A 12439-nucleotide genomic window follows, 5' to 3' on the forward strand; every position below is an offset into this window, starting at 1 on the left:
GGAAGCTAATAACTAAATTATCATTGAGGCAGCTACCTTATACAATGTTATTCATTCCATTTTACAAATGAAAAAAATGGAGGATCAGAGATTAAATGGCTTGACCGTGATCATGCAACTTCTACATGATCAAGGAATATTTGAAAAGAATTGTCTTTTGAACTGTAAGCTCCATACTCTATCAACTACATCCCACTGCCTCTCTGAAGATATGGATGAATGTTCTCAGGGATGAGACAGTGGGGCATAGTATGAAACCACTGAACCTGAATGTCTAGAGACCTAGATTATAACTCAAGTTCAGCCACTAAATAACTAAGTGATCTTGGGCAACTCATTTAACATCTCTGTACTTTACTTCTCTCATCCACAAAAGGAGAGGACTGAATAAGAACATCAAAATCTCATAATTGGAACTTGATAGGTATCTAACCTTATTCAACCTCTATCTAAAATATTAAGCCCTTCTATAACAACCCTAACAAATGATTGCTCAATTCCTCCTTGAAATCCAGTGACAGCTAATACATTGTTGTTTAAGACAGAGTAAATTGTTAGGAAGTTTTCCCTTATGTTGAGTCAAAACTGTCTCAGTCAACCAGTCAATCAGTAAGCATTTTTAAAGCATTGAGTATGTGTTCATTCTCCAGACAATAGGATATGCTTTAGCTGCTTGCACCTTACCAGCTTCATTGGACCCCTTCTCCACCATTGGTGAGTTCTTCCCAGAGCCTCCACTTTGGTGAAGGACCTCAAATCTGCCCTTCCTTATTCTCTGGCCTTAGCCACTATGCATCAGTTTCCCCCTGATTTCTCTCCTACAGCGCCCCCCACCCTTTTCTAAACCCTTGCTTTCTGCCTTAGTAACAATTCTTAAGACTTAAGTGCAAAGGCCAGGCATACAGGGTTAAGTGACTTGCCTGTGATCTCATAGTTAGAAATGTCTGAGGCCAGATTTGAGCTTAGTCCTCTAGCCATTGTGCCCCTGCCTGCATCCCCTTCTTTCACTGATGTGTTTTTCTTAGCACCTCTATTTTGGAGGATACCAGATGAACCATCACTGATTTTCTGATACTACAGACCTCATCCCAATCTTGTTTTTTCACCTCCCCTTTTATGTGTTGTGCACCCCCATTAAAATGTAAGCTTCAGCAGGGCAGCAACCATTTTTCTCTTTGCTTGTATTTGCATCCCTGGCAACCTAGGATCTAGGACATAGCACACCCTTAATAAATGCTTGGTGACTGACCAACTCACTGCCAGACATTGTTTTGTTCTGTGGCTTTAAAGACAAAAGAAAACAGTCTCTGCAGCTGCAAAAGTAAAACAAGCTCCCTACAGAAGCCTCTACCTAGAGAGACAACACATTCATATAAGAGTATGTGTAAGACATACACAAATCAAGTACACACAACAGGTAGATGACAGAAGCAAGACTTGAATATAGTCCTCTCTACCCCCAAGGTGTATATACACTTTGTCAGATTTCTTCTAGAAGATTCTACATTTTTATCAGTTCAAACTATTGTTAGTTTAGTTTTGTTTTGTTTTGTTGCTGTTCTTGGTTCGGGACACTGTATTATGAGCTGCGTGTTCTGGACAATCTATTTCTATTAAATGGAAAATAAGGTCAAATTTGAATTTCAGTGGCCACTTCATACTGTTGATTCCCCAAAGCAGGTAGTCCATCCAACCTCCAGGGATTTTTCCACATGAACTTCCATCTGGTTATGCCTGCCATATCTAAGTGCAGGGACAGGACTAGTAAAGGATAGAGCACTGATCTTGGAGCCAAACAGACCTAAGTGAAAATCCTGTGTCTCAGTATACTCATCTATAAAATGAAGGTGCTGGGTTCAATAATCTGTAATAAGAAGTTAGTATTTATATAGTGCTATAAAGTTCACAAAGAACTTTTACATATACTATCTCATCTGATTCTCACAATAACCCTGAAATATAAGCACTATTATTTCCCTCATTTTACAGATAAGGAAACTAGGGCAGAAGAAGTTAAATGACTTATTCAGGGTAGTATTTGAACTCATCTTCATAACTCAAAAGTTCAGTGCTCTATCCAATTTGCCACCAAACTTCTAGCTCTATGATCTCAGATAGAACTTTACATTTTTATTCCTATTAAATTTCACCTTACTAATTTTTATCTCCCCATGAATAAATTCAACTCGCCACTTCAATATGTTGAGATCTTTTGGGATACCTGATCTTTTATCCATTGGATTGGCTAAATATTCCAGCTTTGTGTCATTAGCAAGTTTGATATGTGTGTTGTTTTGTCTTCAAATCATTGTCAAAAACATTGAACACAACAGAACCAAAGGCTGAATCTACCTTGACATTAATCTGTTAGTCAATACGCTCAAAATCTGATTTTTAAGCCAGCTCTAAATCCATCTATGCTATTATTGTACAGCCCATATCTCTTTCTGTCTCATCCAAAGAGACTGTCATAAGATGCTCTGTCCAAGTTTTGTAGAAATTTGGATATATCTCACCCATAATGTTTTCCATGGTCTTTCAACCTAATAACCCTGCCAAACAACGAAATGAGCTTATATTGGTAAGACTTGTTCTTAGTCAATCCTTGCTGGCTCACAGTGCTTGCCACTACTAATGCTTCACATACATGCTTTATCTGTTCTGCAACTTTTCTAAGAAATAAGCTCCCCAGGCTACAATTTGAGAATTCCTTTCTCAAATTCTGCTGTGTTTGCCAGTCTCCAACCATGTAGTGCCTCTCTTCTCCTCCATAATCTCTCCAATATAACATCAATAATCACATCTAAAAATTCAATCAGCACCCTGGCTAGGGCATAGTTCACCAGTGTCAGATTTCTTGAATTTGCTGATGATAGCCACAGGTACTCTTACTCTCTTCTCACTTCTCTTGGGTTTCAGTTCCTTCTTTACTTCCTTCCAAAATTCCTTCCAATATTAACAGACTATAGTTTAAGCAGACGTGTTCTTTAAAGACCTCTGCATAGCACCATACATTCATAGTCATTTGGCCCAGACCTAGGATAGGCAAAATGAGGTGGCCAACAGACATAGATCTAATAGGATAGGGAAAAAATGAAGTGAACCTTACATCCTGACACAAGGACAAAGCGCCTCTCAGATTCTAATCACAGAATTAACTTCCCCTGCAGTTTTGAGAAAGCCATTTAACATATTTTCCATGACTCTGCTATAAGCACAAGATAAAAATATTTTGTTCAGTTGCAAACCCAGGAAATATAGCATGTTGCCCTTCATCAATGAACATCATGTTGCTGACTCCTGAATGGAGGGCATTCAATCCCCAGGAGTGAGGATAGGGATGAATTTGTATTGTTCCATCCTGACTTTCTCTTCCAGCATCCCTTTGTAACCAAAGACAAATAAGGCTCATTACAATTTCATATCTGCTAGGTCTTATCCAGCCAAACTGGTGGTTGGGGTTAAGTGGGAAATGTGTAGTTGTGGAAAGAAACAAAATCACTGCTCACCCAGAGACTGTATCCCCTTCTTGCTCCAAGTTGTGTGGTGGCACAGACTCTTATTAATCTCCTAGTATATAAGTTTCTCAATCAACCCCATAGAATATTTTTGCAGGTAAGAGTATAGTGAATATCTGGCATTAAGCAGAATATATACAGAAAGTCTCACTCAAGGCTTCAGATGGCTCTTAAATTCACCGAGCCATCTCTCTTCCTAGACAAGTCAACATAGATTATGTCTATGCTAAAATCAAGCCAGTGGTTCTACATATTGGCCATTTATTTATGGCCAGGGCAAGAGTTCCATTTAGTCACATCCTACTGTCTAACAAACAGCCCTATTTCAGAAAACACCAACCACTCTAAATGGAAAAGGGACTAGAAATGATGCTTCTAAGTACTAACTGCCTCATCAAAATCAGAATTAGAAGTCCATATTTAGGGGCAGCAAGGTGGCTCAGTGAATAGCACACCAGGACTAGATCCTGGGTTCAAATCTAGCCTTAGACACTTCCTAGTGTGACTCTGGGAAAGTCATTTACGCCCCCCCCCCAATGCCTAGCCCTTACTGATCTCCTACTGCCTAGGAACCAATGCACAGCATTGATTCTAAAACAGAAGGAAAGGGTTTAATTTTTTTTTAATGAAGTTATCGCTACCTGCCAAGAACCCCTGAAGCCACAGGTGGGGCTGGACCCTGCCTATGGCATCTGCTAAGCCTGCCTAAGTATATTTGTATAGATAGACACAAACAGGGGCATCATATACATGAAGCAACAATAGATAGGGGTAATGTATTTCTATGAAAATAGGATCCAACTGAAGAATATTCCTTTATGACAAGGGTTGCAGAGAACATGGGTAAAGGTTCCCTGGCTGCTTCTGGCCAACCAAACGTGGATGACTCAGTGTTGTGGGGGCTTGGAGCTCTGAGATGACGAAGCCTGCTTCTGCCAGACATGTATGACTCAGCACCAAAAGGACTTGGCACTTTGGGATGATGCAGTGAACTCTGAGTGGTCCCTCAGTCTTCTCCCCACTCTGTGACAGTGGCAGGAGCCTGCAGAGCTTTGTCATTTTAAAAGGACAGACATTTTCCAGCTCTCACTCTTCCTTTGACCCTCCTATTTGGCAAATAGCACTATCACTAGTCTTCTCATGAAGGGGTGGAGGAATTGCCTTCATCCTGCACACATAGCCACTCCCACACAGAGCATGGATTCAACTATTTGAGTTTGTACCCATGCTTCCTTTTCCACTTTGTTTTTTGTTTGTTTGGTTGAGTTTTGATTTTTGTTTTTTATAAAACCCTTTTATAAAGGGCTTTTATAAAACCCTTCCCTTTCCTCTTAGAATCAATACTGTATATTGGTTCTGAGGCAGAAGAATGGTGTTAGGCAATGGGGGTCAAATGATTTGCCCAGGGTCACACAACTAAGATGTGTCTTAGGTCAAATTTGAACCCAGAACCTCTCATCTCTAGGCCTGACCCTCTAATCCACTGAGCCACCTACCTACCCCCATGTTTGTTTTTAAGATGAATGTGAGCAGGCTTGGAGGTAACTTGAATTCAAAAGACTGGATCCACTGAGAGGAGCTACCTGGCAGGAAGGAGATTCTTCATAAGAGAAAATTAACAATTAGAAAACACAGATCTGGAGCTTTGGGGACAGTACAAAGTCAAGGTGAAAACAAGAAAGCCTATTCAGCAATCCCACAAACTGTTTCATGATTCATTGTTTATGGCTCAACGTCCTGCAAAAATAGTTATCATTTAATTCTACCTTAATTCTTTCTATCAATTCATAGTCATAAGTGTTTTGTGCCTAGCATTTCTTTTGTGTGTATGAGATAAATACCTGTCCCATATTTAATTCATATTGTGCATTGAGTGATCACCTTTGTACTCTGACCCTTTCAGGGAGATATTAAACAGGAGCAAAAATATGTGCTTTAAATAATTTTTCTCTAGGGTGCTGGGTGGCTGATGTAATCAACCAAAAGAGTAAAAAGGGGGAACTTTGTCCTTCCCATTGAAATTCTGGCTTCTTTGGAGCTCAACCTGATTGATCTGACTATGTTTGGACACAGAGTAGAAGGACCCTTTAGTAAAGCAGGGAGTGGGTACAGTGAGGCAGCCTGTTGAGCCTGGAAATGGTTGCTGAAATTCAACTATGAAGAAGATAGCTGGCCTGGGATTCCAGGTGCCTTACTCCCTCACACACTCAATGTTCCAGGCAAATAGGCTTACCTGCCAATTCTCGTCCATGACCTTCCATCTTCTGCCTCTGTGTCTTTACAAGGCCAGTCTGCTATGCCTAGGATGCTCTTTCTTTGTCTCTCTAAAGCCCTTGTTCCCAAGTCTCAGCTCAGGTGCCTTCTCCTACACAGGGCCTTTTCTGATCCCTCCTCCTTCCCCCAGATGTCAGTACTCCTCACCTCACCTCACTCCTAGAAATCACTTTGTATTAACTTTTTATAAACTTTTCATTTACTTTTCTGCATATGTGTTGTGTCCCTACAATAAGCTCCTCTGAGGTGACCGTGTCTCAGAGCCCACCTTATAAATGATAATTAAATGACCAAGAGACCTCTAGGAGAAAGGAAGAAGGGATCAAAAGTATGAACAAAGAAGCACAAGAGAAAATAGAACTGGTTGTGTGTAGACAGTAGGACCAACACCATACTCTGAGTTTAGAGGAAGAAGCCCCCATCTCTTCCCACTCTGCTACTAAAGAGAAGCGACTTTATCACCTAACCAAGTGGAAAACTTCCCACACCCACCTCCATGATTTCTTTGTAGATTTCATTCTGCATTTCCTCCCACTTTATCCTTTCCTCCACCCTGCTGGGGACATACTGGAAGAACATTGTGAACTTGCTAGAGCATTAAAAAAATTGATTATGGAGAGCAACTCAGGTGAAGAATGTAATTGAGCTAATATGTCTCTTTAACCAAAGAGTAAAGAACAAATACTCTAAGGGATGTTATTTCCCTGCCCTTCCACTCTTCAATTTCATGCCATCTCAGTCCCTACAACAGCATGGCTCCCAAGTGGCAGTTTCTCACCTCTGTTCCTGCAATATCTGGAAGAATCCAGTGACTTGATCATTAGTTTCTCATGCTTGTATTAAGGTAGAGTTCCAGGAAATCCAGCCAAAAGATTAGAGAGAGGAAAGGAACACACAGGGGGATGCTGTGTGCGGCCTGTTTAGTGTCCAGACTGGCCTCACAACAGGAGCTAGACTTGGGATGAGGAGGGATGCCTTGTCACACAATCGAAGGCCAGTCTCAATCTCTCCTCCAAGAGAATAAGTGAAGAGAGGGCAGCCCCTCCCTGATAGCTACCAATTTGTACTTTCTTAGTAACAGTTTCTCTCTTGTGAATGTCCATGAGAAATCACAGTTTGAGTAACCAGCTGGTGCTAAATGGACTGGGGTACCTGGATGGCAAGCAGAATCCATAATTATCTGAAATACTCATTGATTGTTAGAGCTTTATGGGGCCTTAGAGATCATCTGGTTCAAATGTTTCCAGTGCCTAGGTTGTACATTGGATAGAATATTTGAATCACAAAGACTTGAGTCCAAATCCTGCCTTAGGTACTTGCTAGCTTTATGTCCCTGTGCGAGTTATTTGACCACTCTCAGACTCAGATTCCCAGTCTGTAAAATGATGATAATAATAGCACTTACCTTAGTCTTGTTCTAAGGCTCAAATGAGATGCAAAGAGTTTTTCAAACCTTAAAGCATTATAAGAATGCTACATATGATTTTACAGGTGGGAAAACTGAGGCTTAGGGAGAGTAAGTAAATATCTAAGGTCAATGGCAGAGTGGAGTCTAGAACCCACAATTTTTAATTCTTGGGTCAGTGCTTTTTTTTCCATTTCATTGTGTTCCACAAGCTCTGGCAGAGCATGGGAGAAGTCCAAGGACCAGCACTTGTGCCTGGCAAAAAAAGCACAGTCCCATGAGAGGTAGGCACTAAATCTTGGGGAGTGGCATCTTAAAACCAATGGTAACAACTTGGCTTTAGATGATGTCTACAAATGAGACTGTACAATCCTTCACTGAATTGCTGCAAGTAACAGCAAGAAAGTTGTGATTTCTTAGTAAATTTCTTCTTTTATCATACTGTCTATCCTACTAGTTGACTTGAACTTAGTATCCTCCTTTGTAAAGATGAAGGTGAGAGAAAAGGAAGTAAAATGGTGATGGCATATGGGGAATACTTTTACTTTGCCACCCTCACAAAGACTGAATGAGAATAAATGAAGTAGCCAGGTGGCATACATCTGTAGTAATCCCTCCTCTTGGGAAGCCTGGGGCTGGTGGATTGCTTGAGTTTGGGAGTTCTGAGATGCAACATCTAAAGTCAAATGGATATCTATACTAAATTCAACACTAATATGATGATGGGAAAAGGGGGACAAAAGGAAATACTACAATGCTTAGGGTCTAGAAAGCCCAGCCATAGTAAGATCAAGTCTCTAGATGGCCATTTCACTTTCAGCCTAGACATCAAGTTTCTGAGTGGCCGTTTCACTTTCAGCCTAGACATAAGGATACCATATATTCTCAAAAGAAAATCGATAATTCAAAGTAGATGGCCTTCAATTTGAAAATAGTCAAATTGTGGCACAGAATGTAATAGAATATTGTTATGCTAAAAGAAATGAAGAACATAGTGAATACAAAAAAGTATGGAATGATTTATATGAACTGATGAAGGTGAAGTCATCAGAAGACAATACACAATGATAACCAAATGGAAATGGAAGAAACAATCACCACAAAATAATTAAAAGGAAACATTGCAAAATTACAAGGAACAAGTTCAGTATCTGAAGAGAAATATGAAGAGACTGTTCTCCCTCCTCTTTTGCAGAGATGGGGAGACTACAAGTTTGGAATATTGCATATGTTAGATTTTTCTCAACTTGAGCAGTTGTACTGATTTTTTCTCCCTTTTTTGTCTAAAATAATTCTTTCAAAAGGGACAATTCTCTGGAAAGGGAAGAGAGAGAGAAAAAATCAAAATGTGTCAAAACTAAAATTTTATAAATACAAATTTGCTTAAAATAACATCTTATTTGAAAGAAAGGAGAGTTTGACCAATCTAAGTAAAGACCATTGATAAGGGACCATAACATATCTGTACTCTAGCAGAACTGTGTAAATTTTGTTAATCTGATAATTCACTAAGGCCAGAGCTTTACCAAGGGTGCCAAGAAGAAAGGAAATGTGCTTCCTCTCTTCAGTCATCACTATTGTTGCTTAGCACTTCATGGTCATCTACCACTCTGCATTATATACCCTGTAGCAGACCTTGGGCTACCACCACCAGGGTCCTATTGGTGCTATCTATCTTTCCCTTCATCTGACTCTCCAGAGCCAAAGGTCAGACTCTGAGGGATATGCAAATATGATTACACCAACAGTTATACTATCTTCACCCTCACCCATACAGAATTGACTTTATTATGGCTTTAACCAAGATTACTCCATGATGTTCACCAGAGTGACCAGAATGGATGGTGCCTGATTCATTCCTCATAAACACAGGTATGAAAATAGCAAGTGAAATAGTTGTGAAATAGTTCTGTTTAGGTTATTAAAAGACTATGCTTGAAGACATAAGGAGCCTATAAGTTTGTGCTTCAGTACAGAATTCAACCAACTCCATCAGCTGCTAATACCATGAAGCCTTGGGGAGAGTCATCCAAGAATTGGTTTATGCTGGTACTACACTCTTGAAACATCTATACCCCCAAGACAAGAGAGATGCAATTGCTGGGAGCTCCTCTGAAGAGTGTGATGAGGTGGAATATAAATGAAATCATATGCCTGTCTGTGTTGGGAGAGACCTTGTAATAATATCAGCTCATATTTATATAATGAACCAGAGGCAGGTTTCTCTCCTAACAACCCAAGAAGATTCTTAGCACAGTACTTGGCACATAATGGACTCTATATAAATGTTCATTCCTGTGTTGGTGAATCTATGGCACATGTGCCAGAAGGGGCTGCTCCCCTTCCCCTCTCCACTGAGCCTGAGGACATTTTTTACACCATCCACCCCTCTGCCCCCTGTCTGGAATAAAGGGACAGTTCATATGCTGCATGAAGGTTGTAATTTGGGCACTCAGTCTCTAAAATATTTGCCATTATTGGCTCATTGCTTTTCCTTCTTTTCCAAATTATCTCTTCAGTCTTTTTTGCTGGATCACTCATAGCATACCCATTTACTATTGGTGTCCCCAAGGCTCTTTGCAGGGCCTTCTCTTTTCTTTCTTGGTGATCTCATCAATTCCCATGGGTTAAATAACAATCTTTATTCAGATTATTGCCAAATTCATTTATCCAACCCTAATCTCTTTCCTGATTTCCAGTTCCACATCAGTGACTATAAGTTAGACATCTTAAAATGAATGTCTGTTAGTCATCTTATACCCAACATGTTCCAAACAGAACCCATCATCCTTCCCCCTAAACCCTTCCCTTTTTTGAATTTCCTTATAGTTAAGTGGAACAATTATAAAACACCAGGCCTGGAGTTGGGAAGATTTATCTTCCTGAATTCAAATCTAGCCCCAGACATTTACTAGCTATATGATCTTGAGCAAGTCACTTCATCCTGTTTGTCTCCCTTTTCTCGTTTGTTAAATGAGCTGGAGAATGAAATGGCAAACCACTCCAGTATCTTTGCCAAGAAAATCCCAAATGAAGTGGTGAAGAGTTGGCCATGACTGAAACTGAACAACAACAATAATAAGCTTCTTGTAACCCGGGTTTGAGTATGACATTGAAAATGTGAACCTGGAAAAGATAAGGAGTTGTTTCAAACACATGCTCAGGACACAGAGTTACCAGGTAGGACGTAGGGCTGCTTTCCTGTGCCCTGCCTGGTAGCCCACAGTTATCTTCATTCAAAAGCTGCCAGGGAAGAAACAGAAAGGTTGGCTGATTGAACCTTTTATAAATACCATCAGTTAAAGCTCCTCAGACCATTAGAATATTCTTCTCAGCACAGTACCAGTCAGTCATGGCTAGAAATAGATTTCCCAAGCCTTCATGTGTTAGATTGAAACGAAGTTAAATATTTTTTGTTCTCTATATGATCCACTAAGAAGAGAAAATCTGTGCATGTTCTAAGTACTGAGACTCGGCTTGCTAAACACTCCATTACAGAGGCATATATATGGGAAGGGCACTTTGCTAGATGCTGGAGATACAAAGACAAAAATTTGAGAAGTCCTTGATCTCAAGTTACTAACAATGTCTTAGAGGGATATAATACATGTATAAGTAAATAAATCCAAAGAGGTAATTTATCTGGCTTTCTAAAGTTTCATCAGTTCTGCCAAAGTCAGATGATAAAAAAGGGTCCTCAACAATAAGAGCCAGCTGCTGGAACTCAAGCAAAACTGAAACTCTCCTAGGCTTGACTGATAATAGATGAAGGAATGATACACAAGCAGCTGGTGTTATGTCAAATCCATGCGATATAGTCATAAACAAGGTGTTTAGAAGAAATCCTTCAAAGAGATACTGAAACATGTGGAAACCTATGGACAAATACAAGGAGCATCCTGGAACATCTGTGCACAGTACAAAGTATGACAAGCAAATAGAGCATCCTAAAGTGCTGCTATCAGGATCAGAAGGTGGAAGAAAGGGAACATTCCTCTTCAACTCAGGTTTCAGACTGACCATGAACTGAAGGGTCACAAGAGCAAACAGTGGCCTGGCTCCAACAGTTAAATAGTAGCAAAGTAAGAACCAATCCTTATGCAGATGTTAAATAGAAGAGTCTTGGTCATGAGTCAGGTTTCTTCTTCCCTTACATACATATCCACATGTGTACACACACAAAGAGCCTAAGTATTCTTGGGAGCATCATGTTTTAACAAATTGGTGAATTTCACTACTTTTTATGTGTTTTTTAACAATGGGGAGGTTGTCTCAATTTCTTATATATTATTTTCATCTAAAAGTTCTGCCACACTCTCTCCCTCCTTCTCAGTCTCTCTATGCCTCTTTGTTTCTGTCTCTCTATCTCTCTCTCTCCTTTTCTATCTTGAATTCACTTAGGAAATGTGATAATTTTCCATATGGTAAGCCACTGAAACAGCTGTCAGGTACTACAAAACAATGTAATGCTGTGAATTTGGAGTCAAAGGAACAACTGAATCCTAAATATTCCAACAATTCACCATGTGAATTTTGACCTTCGGCAAACTGCCTAACTTCTTTGGCTCTTCATTTCTTCACACATAAAATAAGAGAGTTGAATGACATTATCTTCAAATAACTTTCGAGCCCTAAATTAATTATCTTTATGTATTGGTAAAAGAGGAATGGAATTGATCCCTTACCAACTCTTAGTCCAGGATGTAATCACAGATAGTAAAGGACAGATAACTGATCCCAAGATCTTAGATGGAGATGACTTGCTTAACCAAAACAGTACAACCAGGGGAAACAGTATGAGAAAGGAAGGAAATCGAGGTCCTGTAGTATTAGAGTACATGTGTTCCTTGAGGATATGTGTGCCATAATCTGGGGTTATTCTCATTTTCTCCATACATGCTACATGTATTTGAGGGCAAATGCCCAAGATTTGGGGGAAGAATGCTTTTTAATTATTTTTCTTGCTATGCTATTCTAATAAATAGTTTACTTTGAGTTCATTGTATCTACTGTATGATAGTTAAGGGAAAGCTCACTAGTGGGGGCTCTTCAACTATAATTATAGGAAATGGTGACCCTTGGACTCAAAAATAGTAGCCACCCTCTGGGAACCTAGAGAATTCCTTACCACTTCCAAGTATGAGTATGACAATTTGGGAGAGTAGCCCAGGGCAGGGGTTACATAAATATGAATATAAATGTACATGTGTATATAGAAATATATGTGGGAAAGCATATATAC

At 39.7% G+C, this 12439-nt stretch overlaps 1 protein-coding gene across 2 annotated transcripts in view; it reads right to left on the bottom strand.

Moving 5' to 3' along the window:
* DGKI (diacylglycerol kinase iota) overlaps nucleotides 1-12439 on the bottom strand; it is a 623490-nt gene that overhangs the window by 580244 nt on the left and 30807 nt on the right. The gene's annotated exons all lie outside the window — the stretch shown is intronic.

Source organism: Monodelphis domestica, chromosome 5, assembly GCF_027887165.1.
Source record: "Monodelphis domestica isolate mMonDom1 chromosome 5, mMonDom1.pri, whole genome shotgun sequence".
NCBI classification, from domain to species: domain Eukaryota; kingdom Metazoa; phylum Chordata; class Mammalia; order Didelphimorphia; family Didelphidae; genus Monodelphis; species Monodelphis domestica.